General features: G+C 42.8%; 1 protein-coding gene across 3 annotated transcripts in view; it reads left to right on the forward strand.

Annotated features, from left to right (window-relative positions):
- Positions 1-16,400, forward strand: part of LOC121275378 (WD repeat containing planar cell polarity effector) — a 163,046-nt gene that overhangs the window by 113,716 nt on the left and 32,930 nt on the right. The window contains exon 15 of one of the 3 annotated variants that reach the window (XR_005942401.1): positions 7,110-7,135. The exons of the other annotated variants lie outside the window; for them this stretch is intronic. The gene's annotated coding sequence lies outside the window, so the exon portion shown is untranslated. The remainder of the gene's footprint in view (positions 1-7,109; positions 7,136-16,400) is intronic. 3 annotated transcript variants of the gene reach the window in all.

Below are 16,400 nucleotides of genomic sequence, written 5' to 3' on the forward strand. Positions count from 1 at the left end.
GGGGCCTAGACAACTGAAAGTACAGCTCACTAATGGTGGAGCAGTTATGATAGGGAATGCACAAGAGGCCAGAATTAGAGGAGCACAGATATTCGAGGGTTTGGGCTTGGAGGAGATTACAAAGATAGGGAGGGGCAAGGCCCTGGAAAGATTGAAAACAAGGGTGAGGATTTTGAAATCAAGTTGTTACTCAACTGGAAGCCAGTATAGGTGGAGCACAGGGGTGATGGGGGAACCGGGCTTGCTATGAATTAAGACAAAGCTGGCAGAGATTTGGATGACCTCGAGTTCACAGGGGCCAAGACAAGGGGATCCCCAGGTATAAAGCAGTAGTGATGTCATCAAGAGGGCTAAGCAGCCAATCACATTGAAGTATTCTCACAGGCAGCAAACTAGGAAATAAAAATTCATGAATCTATTCACTTCTATTCTAATTTTAAATTAAAGATAGCAAAATAAATGGAATATTTACATGGGATTAAGGTGCAAGATAAAATACCATAAATTTAAACAAAACTAAAATGTGTAGAATTTCTTAACATAATGGAGAAATTTGACATTCAGCAAATATAAAAATACTTTTTCCAGAGCCATTGAGAGTGTTTAACAGCAATTGTGAACTAGGTACACCATTAAAACCTGGTTACACCTCATTCAACAAGGTGCAACTTTTCAAGGGTTTTTACAGATAGACTAAGTTTAGGAGTGGAAGTTCTCGCCAGTTCACAGATTTTTAATTGATTACTTATAAGGATCTGAACAATGTATCCTCTGGAGAGGTTTCTGGATTTGTGTATCTATCATGCATGTGCGGACTCCTGAAGCTGTTGTCAGTTTTAAAGGAGCTATAATGACAAACACAGATTCTTCTTTTTTTACATTCTTTCATGGGATGTGGGTATTGCTGTCTAGGCCAGCAATTATTGCCCATCCCTGATTGTGCTTGAGAAGGTGGTGATGAGCTGCCTTCTTGACCAATGCAGTCCATGTAGTGTAAGTACATCCACAGTGCTGTTAGGAAAAAAGTTCTAGTATTTTGACCCAGCGACAGTGAAGGAATGACGATATATTTCCAAGTCAGGCTGGTGAGTGACTTCCAAGAGGTGGTGTTCCCATCTATCTGCTGCCCTTGGCCTTGGTGCTCCAATTTGGTGTATTGATTAAGCTCTTGGTTTCCACAGAGAAATCTCCATTAAAGAATGAGGATTATTCTACCTTATATAATCAATCTCTCTCTCTTGAGCTGAACCTGACACTCAATGTTTCTTTCCTATCCTTTCTAAACTACTTTTATCATGCAACATCTATGGCCAGGACGGCTTGACCCTGCTTGTAGACCCTCTTAGAATTCCACTCTGGGACTAACCACTATTGAGAGTTCTGTCACTCATTTGCACAATGTCTCTGATTTATTTTCCCTTTCTTGTGATGAAGTTCTCAACCTGCTTAGCACTTGTACAGCCTTTATCATCTTAGTCAAAGTGTTTAGTATGCTGATTGTCTTTCTTAAGTTGCCTTTTGGCTCATATCTGATTGTACAGTATGTCAAAAGGTACTTTACATCTTTTAGATTTTTGTAGCTAAACGTACCCATTTACTACAGTAAGCTCTCATTAACTGATAAAGGCAATGCACTTAAAGCTGTTTTAATTAAATGGGCATCCTTAGATTGCTACACTAATGGCACGCTAAGCAACTAAATGCCTACGAGCAATAAAGCTTCCATTCTGTTAAAGTGTCTGTTTCTGCAACAAAAAGACTCCAGGAACTGAAGGACAGTAACTAAGTTCTATACTAAAGAGTATGCTGTCTACTGTCCCCTTAGTAACGCCCTGGAATGGGAATCCTGATCTATCAATCATGTTTTCATGCTATACGTTTAAGTCATGTTTGTAATGCACCTTCTCTTTTATCTTTTTGCCTCTAGGTATTTCCTGTTAATTTTCAGGACTTGAATTCAAGTTCATGCTTTTCTATTTTTCCTAATACCCAGTGAGACAGGTATACATGAAGAAAGTAAACATTAAGCTTTCCTGCCTCAAGCTGCTATTGTCTGTGCCACTAAACTTTCTATGCTACAATTAGCACAAAAACCTTCCTTCACTATCGGGGTTACAGTCTCCAAACATTCTCTTCCTTATTCTGCTTGTTAATTCACATGCAAAGTAAAGAAACCCTATACATTGTCTTCACCTTATTTCAGATATGTTGTGCTGTGATGACAGTGATTCATTAAAATTTTGAGAAGTGTCAAGAATATCTTGCTTGCATGTTAGAAATTCCAGCAACATTTGGCCTTTAAAGTTTAAAGATAAATTTGAAGAAACCAAATTGTCTTCAAGAACTGATATGATAACCCTTTTATTAGTTGAATTTCTTTAACATGTTAGTATAACTGTACCTTGGAATGGTAGAATACAGTCTATTTCCACATGTTCTAAATGTTGTTATGCCTTTGGGTAGAAATAAAATGCTTTCCCACAGTCAGCAAGGGGAAACCCCAAGAAGATGAGTCTCCCTGGCCCTTCTACCTCTCCCAGTGATCAATTAGCAAGGGTTGAATGAAGACCGTTTGCTCTTTTGGTCTGCGGAGACCAGTTTCCACCTCAATTGGACACAGACGGTTTTCTGTCGGTCTATGGAGACCAGTTTCCTGCTGTCTCAATCTGAGGCCTAGTGTAGATGCTAAAACCTAAAGAGGAGACATTAATCGGAAACATTTTTGGAAGGCAAGCATTTAAGAGTCACAAGTACACACTTGATAGAAATTTCTCCTGATTCGGGCTGGAAATTGTGCAATATTAGTGCTGTGTTGTCATATAAAATGTAGTAATCATCAAAAAATTGGCCAATATCATTTGTGACTGTATTTGTCTATAATACATATGGGCCATTTCCCAACATTGCACAGACTTGTACCTTGCATATATGTCTTATTGCTATGTTGACTGAGATCTGTTTGAAGTGTTCTAGTTTTCAAATCTTTGAAGAGTCTATCTACAAGGAAGCCTTGAGGGATACAGGTGGCTCCGCATGTATCTATGCTGCCTTTTACCTTTAAGATGATAGGATAATTTTTGTTTCTGGCCATCGCCTCAGAGGCTCCCCTATCTCAATAATAACTGTCATAATAAAGTATTTTTGACAAGCATTATAATCTAGTTACCAGTCAGACTGGAATGAATGTTTTATAATTGCAATAAGAAAATGTTTGTATTCAGCAAGAAGTTACCTAGCTGCCAAGAAATAGTAATGGTGAGCTTTTACTGATATTTTTCTTCACTGTTCTTTGAAGCTGGACACTGTAGTCAGGCTGCTCTTATTGCTTTTTTCTTATTATTTGCATACAAGCTTTCCTTGTATAAGCAGATGTTATTGATTTTATTATTGTCCTGCTCAGGCTCTTTTATAACTTGCTTTCTAGTCTTCCAATTCACAAATCATGAATAATGGATGTAGGAGCTTATGCTACTTAGGAGATGTTCAAATGTAACCTGAACTACAGCTCCTGCCAGTTTTCCCTTCTACAGTTCAGCAAGGAGCCCTTGCCTTTGCTGTGCGTAAGGACTAACAACTCACTATCACAGTGAAGATCAAGTACCAATTCTAGCTGAGATTGCGGTTACCCTAGTTATGCTGCTGATATTCTTTGCGACTGGTACCTGTATAGTGTGAGCTGCAGCTGCAGTGGACTTGGAACTACATAGTCGGTCACAAAGATGTTCTGTGTACAAATGCCTATACTCCTGGATACGGTCCCATTCCCAGTTGGATAATGTATATTGCTATGATGGAATCTGCTTTCTGCTAATATGAATAACATTCCACATTAGGATTATCCTTTTTGAACATGACTTAGCACTTTTAGCTGGAGCTAAACCATATTTACCATAAAACACAAGCAATATGAGACCACCTGTCTTCACTATACTTGGGATGTGGCTTTCAAATTATACCAGTGATTTTTCTTGACATGCTTCAAAGGACACTTTGCCTTTGCTTATAAGTGTCCCTCTTCCAAGCTCAGGGCAATACACAAACATGTGCAAAAAATATTTAAATGTTAATTTTGCATGTGGTGGAAAATCATACTGCTTCAGCACATCAGATTAGTTTTTGAATACATAAAATGTGCTGGCACACAGAGGCCTAGATTTTTCCTTGTGATGAATTTAGTACCAAACTAGCATCGAATGTAACTCCTCCAAGAACCAGTCCAATTTTCCTCTTTGCATATTGCTGGTAGGTTCCTGAAGAAAAGGAGATCCAGTGCTGCAGCAATGGTAAGAAACAAGGCAGCCATTTTGTGTCCATTACAATATGGCTCACTGCAATGTCTGAGGCTTGTGCTTCTTCAGAAAGATTTTAGACTTGTCTGTTTTCCAGCCTCTTACAAAACTCAACTGGACATTGCAGGACTTCATTGTCAATGGTGTTAGGAAAAATGGCCCCCTTACCCCACTGCTTCTGGTACCTTTATTTATTCTAACATTTTGCTCTAAAGCAAACTGAAACAGCCCTAACTGAAGTCCCAAAAACAATCTTTATTACTGACCAGAGTGCATTATTCTTCTTTGACTTCTCTACAATCATTGATACCATCCTCCTCCAGTATCTTTTCACTGTTCCCAACTAGGTGTGACTGCATGTTTTAATTCATAGCTATTCAATCATAGCCAGAATATCTCTATCCTTCCCTCCCTACCCTACCAGCAAAGGAGTCAGTGTGTATTTATTCATGGCTCCCTCCAACTCTTCATCTACATTTTGCCAACAATATTCACAGATGTGGTCAATTCCATTGCTACATTATCTACCTTTCCACCTCCTTTTGCAACCATTTCACAGGCTTGAACTGTCATCCTGCTTATTTGACACTGGGTTTTGATGAGCCTTAATCCCCAACCCTTGTGGGTGCCCAGAAGAGAGTGGCATAAAAGTTGTGGGCAGTAATGACTTTCACTTCACTGCCAGTGCAGTGATTGTGATAGATTGCCCTGGCAAGGCTTCTTAGAGCAGAAGGCAGACGCCATGGTCTCATTGCAGACCATGATTTGATAATGCAGAATAGCTAACACTTTTGCAGTGTATCTACTGCCCAGAGTAATAAATTCTGAAAGTTGTGAGCATCCTAAACCCTCTGTATGCCTGAAGTGCCCACTACTCCACTTAGTGTATGGTGAGATACCTATTAATGCAGTGCTCTGCTTTTAGAACATATGCTGTACTATTTGTTTACCCAACTGCTTGGTGATACTTCGAAGTATAGACATTCTTTAAACTCAGTAATGGCAGTTATGATATTGAATTAGGGCTGATTTTAATTCATCCCAGCAGAATAAAGGGATTGATTGAAGCTCATAAGAGCGTAGCTTACATTGTCTTATATGTGAAGCCCAGGCCTCCAAAAGGCTGGGGCCTCACTGTCAATAAAGGTCATGAAATGGATGTACTCTGCCTCATCACCCTCCCATTATCCACCTGAAGTTAAAATTGGTCCTAATCACTGTGCTTTTGATTAACCCATTTCATTTGAGCCAGCTATTTAGAATCAAACCATCTTTAATAGTGGTGCTGAAGACTATTTAATGAGCACTACTACATTAGTGAAAAAAAGAATTTGCTCACCTGGTTGGATGTTTGGAAGAGTTGAAAAGAGTGACAGCAACAATGCTAGCACATGGGAGCCTCTTAAGTTATGAGAAAAGGCACACAGAATTCATTAAACCCTGTTTTCTTAATAGAAGATTGAGAAGGTCACATTCACAGATGTAAAAATGCTGAAAGGCATTGATAATATGCATGTAAACATGTTATTTAACTTATGTTGTGAAAGTAGAACACAAGGATAAGAGTGCAGAACTAATAAGCCTCAAGCAAGACTTCATGAAAGTTTTACATGTGGTTATTCATTCCCTCAGATTAAACAAGCTGGAGAGAGTTCATGATCATAAATTGTACATGATCTGATATTTTGTGTATTTGCATTTCCAGCTGTTCATTCTTGTCATATATATTTTACAAATGTTACAATATTTTGTCTCTGCATATTTTGTGAGAATTATTTACATTGCTGGTCAATATTATATCAGAAATTAAGATTTTACTTTCGGAAGTTTAGCAAATGGCAGGATTTCTAGACTGCTCCAGAAAGATCTAAGTCTTCATAAATGTAATTCCAATGGTTCATTCAAAGACTTTGTAGACTTCAAAACTTAGTAACTTTTAACAAGGTTGAGCATTGCCATCATTGAATTTATTTCACCATTCTTTCCACCAAAATGAGTTGGAAGTAGAGTTACTTGCACTCTTTTTAAAAGCAATGCACATTCTCCCAAGTTTTTTTTAAAAAGGTCTCCCAGAATAGAAGGTCATTTAATATGGCAGCCAGAAGTGGCATTTGCCAGAAACCAAACAATATTTGAGTATTTGTCATCAATCACTGTTGCGCTGAAAAACCCTTTGAATCTGTTAGTTGTAAGATGGACAGGCTTTTTGACAGAGTGAGGGCCTTCTAAGAATGGAACAGCAAGGGTGCCAGTCAGCTTTCTGGAATTAGGATGCTGTAGAGTCAAATGACAAATGTCTGAAGTACAAGGGACTCTGGAGAAAGTGTTTTCGCCCTGGGTTATAGTACACGATTCTGAGACTATTTAATCTAAGCAGACCCGATTCGTAAAATCCTTTTGATGTGTATTGAACTGTTACTTTGTCTGACATGATTACAAGTATTTGTAAAAGTGTTAACTACTTTTCAGTGAAAGGTAGATGGCACATATGGAAATTGGAGGGAAAAAAAGGCTTAAGCTTTTCAATTTTGTGTTTAACGCTTTAAATACAAGATGTTATTGCAATATGGCAGCAGCCCTTCAAGATGCATTACTTTATTTATTCTGTTTGTTTAAAAAAAAGGTTCAGATTTTCCAATTGGATTTCACTTCATGTACTTTGATTCTATTTCCCCCCACAATTTGTACTTAATAGTGATGATCGGATGATCATCACAAAGGAAAATCGATTTTCATGCTAGTGAACAGTTAATACCAACGTGGCAGAAATAGCAATCAGATGACATTGCTAACCCAATCCTAATTTTCTGATTTTTATAGTGCCAATTGAGATGGAATTAACTTGGGTAAGTGCTGCCCTGGATTTCATTTTTTGCATATACAAATTCTCTTAAAATACTTGTGTCCTGTACTGAGTGAGTCCAATCCTCAGCCATTTGTCCAAGTAACATTATTTTGCTGAGCTTAAAGCAAGGAAATGCATTTTGTTTAGCCCAACACTCGTATAGACATTCAACAAGACTATTTACTGTGTCATATTTGGTTACTTTTAGTTCAAATGCTATTAGGAGATCATTTAGCTGCCCAACTGAATAGGTAAGTGGCTCTTCCCCAGCAAAATAGAAAAATAGATCAAATGATCAGCAGAAAGACATTTCCTAGAATGCTCTTTAAACACACAACCCATCCCATGGGCTAATTTGTAATATCCCTCTGGTTATGCAGTATATCCACATATTACTATGTGCCACTTAAGTTTATATGCTTTTGATATATTAGAATTTTATACAAAAAAAGTTACACTTTCCTTCCTGGGTTTTATGTTCTGAAATTAAAAGTACATCATTTCGCAGATGCCCACAAAAAGTGAGTTTTTGCGATTGGAATAAGAATTTAAGGATTGAAAGAATGGTAAAAGACTTCCAATTGAAGATCAGTGTTTGAATTCCAGTCTCATGATTCATTCAAGGAAGGATTTACCTACAGATTAACTTTAAGATTTGTATATATTCATCCTGTCAAAATTTGTGACTGAGCCAACTTGGTAGGCTTTTACAAAAAAACCCTAGCAAGCTTGCTTACTCATCTGGATCTGAAAGTGTGTTGGGAGAAGAGATTTTCAATTCTTCTGAGGCAATGTAGAAATCCAGTTGCCAAAAATGTAAAGATAAATGATGGTTCGTACTTCAAAGAGGACAGACTTGATTTCTGCTGTGTGCTTACTTCCTACCTCAACGTTTAACCATAGAAATTTTCAGTGTCTGTGTCATATGACTGCCTAAGTGACATCCACTGAACTTGAGTTATTAGAATCTATCTATTTTGTATTCACCTAACTGCACATTCAAAGTAGATCTATTAGCATAATTTTTGAATTTATTATCCTTAATAGTGTGAGTAGACAGTGCAAGTTATTGCTGAACTGTTGGTATACGGTAGTTTCCAATTAACCAATTTTGACCTGATATCTATCGGGTTTCCTAAGGATAGAACTTAACATTCTTAGTTATTAAAAGGAGGAGACAAGGCTGTGGGAGTGCTCCATGGATAAAAATTGTGCCTCTATCTCTTCCATTAAAAAGATATATTCTGCCTTTTAATTTTGGATGACAGCTGATGGTAGTATTTCTGCTTTTCCATTTACACTTCTAGACAGATCACTTGTTTCTATACTTGTTGCATTATCACCCCCTTTTGCTTGCACCATCACCCCTTTGTCAATTAATCTTACACCCTATCCTCCCCTCCCCACTTTCCCCACCTCTGTGCTTACTTTAAACTGTTCACATATCTAACTTTTTTCCAGCTCTACCGTTGGTCACCAACCTGAAACATTGGGTGGAATCTTTTGGAGGCGGCAGCCGTCACAGCTACCGGCGAGACCCCGTGTCGCCTCTTTGAGAAGACCTGCTGCATCTTGTGCTACTCATGCAATTAACGGCCAGCAGCGTGCCTTTCTCCAGAATCAAGGCCCCAAAGGCAGAAGTCCCGTTCGCAAGAGCTGCTGGCCAATCAGAGGGCAGCAGCTCTTCTATACTTAGCAGTACCAATGGAGAGGCAGTGGCTTCTGCTGGTACTACACCCACTTGAGGCCTTAGATCAATAAATGACCTAGGCACAGGTGAGTGATGGCACGAAAGGGGGATCACAGGGTAGGGGGTCAGCATCAAGGGCAGGGGCATGGCTCTGTGGGCCCTCCAATTCTGGATCCCACGATCAAGCACAAAGGACCTCCTCCCACCCTGGAGTCCGCGAAACTTTTCATGCTCCCTGCATGGCAAGCCCCCATGCCCAGTTCTGGGTTAATACTAGTGGCAACAGGATGAGGCCCTTAAGTAGGCATTAATTGCCCACTAAATGGCCTCAATTGGCAGAGGGCGGGAAGGACGTCCACAGGTTACCCTCCCGTCTGACCAAATGTCCCCCCATCAATAAACTTGTTGGGGGGGGCGCAAGATTCCACCCATTTATTCTGTTTCTCCCTCCATAAGTGCTGCCAACCTGCTGAGTATTTCCAGCATTTTCTATTTTGATTTCAGATTTCCAGTATCCAAAGCATTTTGCTTTTGCAATTGCATTCTCGCTTAACTAGAAATGGGATTTAAAATAACAAGGACAATGCAATTTTAGATAAATTTATAGTTTATGGACCACTAAGTAATTCATTGGGCTAGACTTTGTGGAGATGCCAGTCAGGCTGAGAGAATCGGGTAGGAAGTCACATGTCAGAAGCCCTGTGGTGGGAAAATGTTACCCGATTATGTCAGCAGTGAGAGGGTAAGTTGAAAACTCGCCCATTAGCAACAGGAACCTCATATATATTCCAAATTGACCATTTGCATGCAATTTAAATGTAATTCATTGGGATTTAATGCAGCCTCCCCAATTAAATGAAACTGGCATGATTCTCCCGTGCCTCAATAACCCGTCCATTGAACGCTGTCAACTCAAATGTGACTTATTTGACTCAATGTGAGAGCTCTCTTGACTTGCAGGAGAGTGATTCATAGGGAGCTGCACTGTCTTCAGAGTTTTTCTGTGTTCAAATTTGATGATCTGACACAAGGGGCAGAGCCTGAGTTACATACATATGAACATACAAGTTAGGAGCAGGAGTAGGCCATTTGGCCCCTTGAACCTCCTCCACCCTTTGATAAGATCATGGCTGATCTGATTATGGCCTCTACTTTCCTATCTACCCCTATACCCCTTTACTCCCTTGTCAGTCAAAAATCTATCTACTTCTGTCTTAAAAATATTCAATGACTCTGCCTCACTGCTCTCCTCAGAAGAGAGTTCCAAAGATTCGTGACCCTCAGAGAAAAATTTCTCCTCATCTCCATCTTCAATGGGAGACGCCTTATTTTTAAACTCTGTCTCCTAGTTCTAGTCTCTCCCTCAAGGGGAAACATCTTATCAGCATCCGCCCTGTCAAGTCCCCTCAGGATCTTGTATGTTTCAGAAAGATCACTTCTTATTCTTCCAAACTCCAGTGGATACAGGCCCAACCTGTTTAACCTTTCCTCATTAGACAGTCCCTTCATCCCAGGAATCAGTCGAGTGAACCTTTTTTGCACTGCTTCCAATGTATTATATTCCAATTATATCCTTTCTTAAATAAGGAGACAGTACTCCAGATGTGGTCCTACAAATGTCCTGTACAACTGGAGCAAAACACCCCTACTTTTACACTTCATTCCCTTTGCAAGAAATGAGAGCATGCCATTTGCCTTCCTAAACACTCGCTGTACCTTCATACCAACTTTTTGTGATTCATGTACCAGGACACCCAGATACCTCTGTACATGAGAACTTTGCAATCTCTCACTATTTAAATAAAGGGCTGAATCTTCCATGGAGTGGCAATCACTGTCAGATTGCCACTCTGTCCCGCTGTTATCCTGCACTGGAGCTCCACATTTCTCACCCAGACTTCCAAACCAGGCCTCTTGAGAAATGTGGAGTGTACCTGCTCCTGGAGAGTTTGGGGAAGCCAAGCCACATCCCCTTTTTAAGGCACTTGCTGCCATATTCCATTAAGTTTAAATGGGTCGTCAGGTGTGGCAGGGATACTCGGGGGCCTGAGGAGAGTGGTGGAGGATAATTGGGGCAGCGGAATAGTCAGGTAGTCGGGGGAGGGGATAGTCAGGGGTTGGGGTAGTCAGGGGGGTGTGGATAGTCTGGGATGCAGTGGTAGTTGGAGGTGGGTGAGAGAGGTGGTACAGAATTGGTCTCCTTATTTAAGGAAGGATGTAAATGCTTTGGGAGTAGTTCAGAGAAGGTTTACTAGACTAATACCTGGAATGGGCAGGCTATCTTATGATGAAAGTTGGACAGGCTCAGTTTGCATCCGCTGGAGTTTAGAAGAGTAGGAGGCGACTTGGTTGAAACATATATAAGATCCTGAGGTGTCTTGACAGGCTGGATGTGGAGAGGATTCTCTTGCGGGAGAATCTAGGACTAGAGGTCACCCATTTAAGACTGAGTTGAGGAGAAACTTTTTTTCTCTGGGGGTTGTGAGTCTTTGGAAATCTCTTCCTCAAAGAAGAACGGCTAAACAGCTTAGGCCTTTATTCACTAAAGTTTAGAAGAATGAAGGGTGATCTTATTGAAATGTACAAGATTCTGAGGGGGCTTGACAGAGTAAATGTTGAGAAAATGTTTCCACTAGTGGGGGAATCTCAAACTGGGGGACATAGTTACAGAATAAAGGGGCACTCATTTAAAACGGCGATGCGAAGGAATTTCTTCTCTCAGAGAGTAGTAAATGTCTGGAATTCTCTACCCCAGAGAGTTGTGGAAGTTAGATCACTAAGTATTTAAAGAGGAGGTAGATAGATTTTTGAAATATCGGGGAGTTGAGGGTTATGAGGAGCTGGCACAAAAGAGGAGCTGAGGCCTTGGGCAGATCAGCCATGATCTTATTGAATGCTGGGGCAGGCTTGAGGGGCCGAGTGGCCTGCTCCTGCTCCTATTTCTTATGTTATGTTATCCTATGTTAAAAGGCGGTGGGAGCAGTCTTTGAATACTTTTAAGGCAAAGGTGGCTAGATCCTTGATAAGCAAGGGGTGAAAAGTTATCTGGGGTAGGTGGGAATGTGGAGTTGAGGTTACAATCAAATCAGCCATGATCCTATTGAATGATGGAGCAGGCTTAAGGGGCCAAATGGCCTACTCCTGCTCCTAATTCGTATGATACTACCTTTAACTTCCTTAGTTAGCTACAAGTGGTGCATCCCTCTCCTAGAGTCTTTCTTTCTCACTGGAATGTATCTTTGCTGAGCGTAATGAAATGTCTTCTTAAATGTCTTCCACTACAACTCCATTGGCCTATCTCTTAACCTAATTTCCTAGTTCACTTTAGCCAGCTCTATGTTCATATCCTTACAATTGCCTTTATTTAAATTTAAAACTCTAGTCTTAGACCCATGCTCTCTCCCTCAAACTGAATGCGAAATTGAATCATGTTAGGAAGTGACTAAGTCTAAATTGTTGGGTCCAAAAATTAAAGGGGCACTTTAACTAAATTAAAGCCTTGGGACAGAGGGACTATTCATTAAAATGGCATTACATATCTGAGTTCCTAAGGGGTGGGCGCTTTGGAGGCTGCCTTGAAAGAAAGGGAGAAGGGTTAGCACAGTGGGAATCATTCATCCTTCATCCTCTCATGCTGGAGGGGATCAGTGTTACATAAGAACACCCTGTTGCACAGGAATCAATGCAGGCAGCCCAGCAGCAGCAACAAGAGCAAGCACAATGATAGGAGACCAAGCAGCAAGGCAGAGGCACATGCAAGCCCCTGGCACATCCGTGAGTTACAGGACCAGGATGATGTACCTGCAAATGTCAGAGAGACAGTGTCTGAAGAGACTACGCCTCACCAGGGAGACCATCATAGAACCACTTGCTTTAACACAGGACAACCTGTGTCCACAGGGTTATGGTGGTCACGCTATGATAGTGGCATTGCAAATATTGAGTTCTGTGCAACTGGTTCTTTCCAGGGATCTACAGGTGACATTGTTGAAATCCACCAAGCAGCCACTCACTTCTGCATGAAGGAGGTGACAAATCACTACAAGAGGGCTGGAAAATTCATAAGATTCCAGATGATTGAGGACAGCCAAGCGGAGAGGGCAATGGGATTCGCAGCCTTTGCAGGCTTTCCGCATGTTCAGGGTGGAGAGACTGTACCCATGTTGTATCAAGGTACCATCTGAGCAGCCAGCCATGTTTATTAACAGAAAGGGATTCTATTCCCTCAGTGTGCAGTTAATCTGTGACCACATGAAGTGAATCATGCAGGTGCCCGCCAGGAGCCGAGATGCCTGTGTGATTTGCCATGTGCAGATGCTACACTTTGTGGCAAGGCCACAAATCAAGGGGTTGGATCATAGGTGACAAGGACTACCCTCTTCACACATGGCTGATAGTGCCCATCAGAAACCCTCACAGTGAGGCACAAGCAAGGTTCAGTGCCAGTCACGGCACAACAAAAAACATCATGGAGCAACCCATCGGTCTGCTGAAGATGCGCTTCCACTGCCTCGATCATTCTTGGGGAGTTCTCTCCAGCATAACCGAGTAAAGATAGTCACTGTGTGCTGTGTACTGCATAACATCACCATGCAGAGGGGTGACGACATCAGCCCAGAGGAAGAAGAGGAGCAGAAGCCTCATCTGATGAGGAGGATGGGGAAGTAGAGAGTAACATGGAAGGGTATCCACAACAGCGGGCTGCTGCCAATGTCCGTGCCATGGAACTTAACAACGGGAGGCATGGGACTACCTCATACTGACCTGCTTCCAACCATCTGGTTACCATTCAGCAACATAAATATACAACCTTGCCCTTTTCCCTGGATGGCACATATTATTGAATCTAAGAACTTGCAACACTCCTCCTCTCAGAGGTCTGCATCTCAATCTGCAAGCAAGCAGCCAGTGCCCCTTAAACATATGAGATTAAATATCATACATCATTGAAGGAGAAACATCATGAGGCCCTCATATGAAAAACAAACACTGAATAAAGCCCAAAACATTTTAATGTGACATTAACACATCTTCCTTAACATAATAATATTAACACCAGTGCTACCTTACTGTGTGAAAATAAACTTTTTGAAATGCTTCCACATGTTGCGGTGAAGTGAATCCCCAACATCTACAGATGAGATGTGAGCAGGCTACCGCTTTCTTTGCCCTGTAGCCTTTGATGACTGTGGCGGATGTCCTCTGGCAGCCTTTGGCTTGGATGGGCCAGGGCATATAAGACTCTCCTGTATCAATGCAGGGGAGTCTTCTGTGGCCACTGCCATTGTGTCGTGACTGCCATTGGATCATTGGGAAGCTCCCAACAAAACTTCGAGTGCCTCGAGAAGAACCCTCAAGTGTGATAGGTTGCATCTCTGCAGGCCCCTCAGTGCAGCATGGCACTGCCCTGCTTCTGGTTGACCAAGGTGCATCTGGAGGGGTCTCTAGGGCAACAACAACCTTTTGCTGGCTCACTGCTGCAGTGAGCTCATGGCACCAGCGTTGGTCTTCAGTATGGTACTGGTACCAGGCATTCACTATGTGCTCTCCTGGGTCTCTCTCTTCAAGGCAGTTACTGCCCTCCATGGAAGAAGCAATGACCTCTCCTACCTGAGACATGGCAGAGACTATGTCATGGATGGGTTCCTCCATCATCTGTGCATGTCTGCTCAAAGCCTCAGGCAGCTCTGTCATATTCTCCCCCATTTGCCTCTGCAACTCCTTCAGGTTGAGTGTGGCCCTCGTCAGAGGCACTTTATCAGCCAGGGGTGTAGCAGGGAGCTGTCCTTCCACAATCCTCCGACCGCCAGTGGCCTCAACTGCGTTTGCGCAACTGTGAGGTGCTCAGCAGATTGTGACCACAGGCTGACACATGACCTATTCCCCACCAAAGTGAGTGTATTTGTGCTGGTGCTGGTGCTGGTGCTGGTGCTGGTGCTGGGTGCAGGGGACAAATGTAACACTGCACCCTCGGAGACATCCAGACTGTTGTCCTCCAAGGAGGTGTCAGGCGGAACACATGGGGGCTGGTAACGATTCTCTACAGTGGTCGAACTGCAAATGAAGCTCAAATAATTACCGGAATGATAATGTTAAGGGCCACTACCATTTATGGGTGCAACAGGCAGCCATGGTAATCAGAGATGATGGGTAAACACAGTTCCTCCTAACTCTCCACACCCACCAATCCAAAGTCAGTGTCAGATATAGACCGACCATTCTGCTCCCCTTCCATCTCCAGTACTTCCAACTCTGCCTCTGTCAGCAGAAAATCTCTAGCATTCCATCCCAGGTCTTGGATCTCTCCCTGGTGTTGTGGGTCCTCTTGTTCTGCAAGCATTAGGGGAGAAAATTTGAAGTTGCTAGTGAAGCTTGATTGCCCCTGGTCCGATGAGGTGTCAGCTTGCTCAGCTCCCCTTCCAGTCCTCAGACACTCAGGAAATCTGGGTAAGGTGTAGAGGGAGTTGCAGATTCTGATGACACATACACATACAGCCTATGCAACTAAGGAAGCTGGTGAGGGGGAACAGTTTACACTTTAATGCCCATCCTAGCCTTAACTGTTCAGTGCCCCTACATTTCCCATCCTCCTTTCATCCACTTCTTGACTGTATGGAACTCTCACTCACTGGGCAGAATTTTCTGGCTGGCAGGAGGGGGCGGAGCAGGAGCGGTCGCAGACCCGATCACCACCTGTGATCGGGTCCATGCCATCATTTTACGTGGCTCTTGAGGACAGCGGGAGTGGGCAGGCCATGGCGGGACTGCAATGTTTTAAAAAGTTGCTGCAGCCTTTTAAAGGCTGCGAATCAGGGCCAGTGGAAAGGCTTCCCAGAGTACTGCTGGTGAGCAGGTAAGGGCAGGGGGGCACTGTGCCCCTTGTCTTTTGGATGATTGCCTTTCCACCCTCCTCGGAGGTGGCAGCAAGGCAGGAGCTGCTGGTTCCCCAGGACAGGAGGAGGAGGCCCACCCACATGACCAAACGTGCCTGGGAGGAGGTGGCGGAGGTGGTGAACTCCTGCGATGTGGTGCAGTGCACCTGGATCCAGTGTCGCAAGCGCTTCAACGACCTGTTGCGCTCAGGAAGGGTGAAGACAATGTTGGCATTGGCCACTTAACCCAGCAGATAGGCCTTCCCCCCGGTGCCTCACACCCCCACCCCCGCCCCCACCCACCCAATAAGTCTGAGTGTAGTGGCTGCATTGAATCATTGACAGCATGTGTCCTTTGCTGGGTGGGCCAGCAGATATTGCCTATGCCAAGATCATCCTGAAAGGGTGGTGAAGAGATGGGTTCTGCGCCCGCAGCCTGTGGTACACTGAGACTCACATTACTGTTTTAGGGTCAACCTGGAGGAGTTGCACCTAGGCGCATTGCTGGAACTCCAGGACATGTCAAAGTAAGGGTGATGACATGCTGGAAGGGGAGCTTCAAGGTGGCATGGCACCAATCGATCTGCTGTCCTCTGCGCTCCACATGCTTGCGCCTCCTTGCTATGGAATGTTAGACCATGTGGTTCCTAATGTGATGTAGACAGCATTTGGCCAAGGGGGTGTGGAGCAGGCCAAGCATCTCT

This window comes from Carcharodon carcharias, chromosome 2, assembly GCF_017639515.1.
Source record: "Carcharodon carcharias isolate sCarCar2 chromosome 2, sCarCar2.pri, whole genome shotgun sequence".
NCBI lineage: Eukaryota > Metazoa > Chordata > Chondrichthyes > Lamniformes > Lamnidae > Carcharodon > Carcharodon carcharias.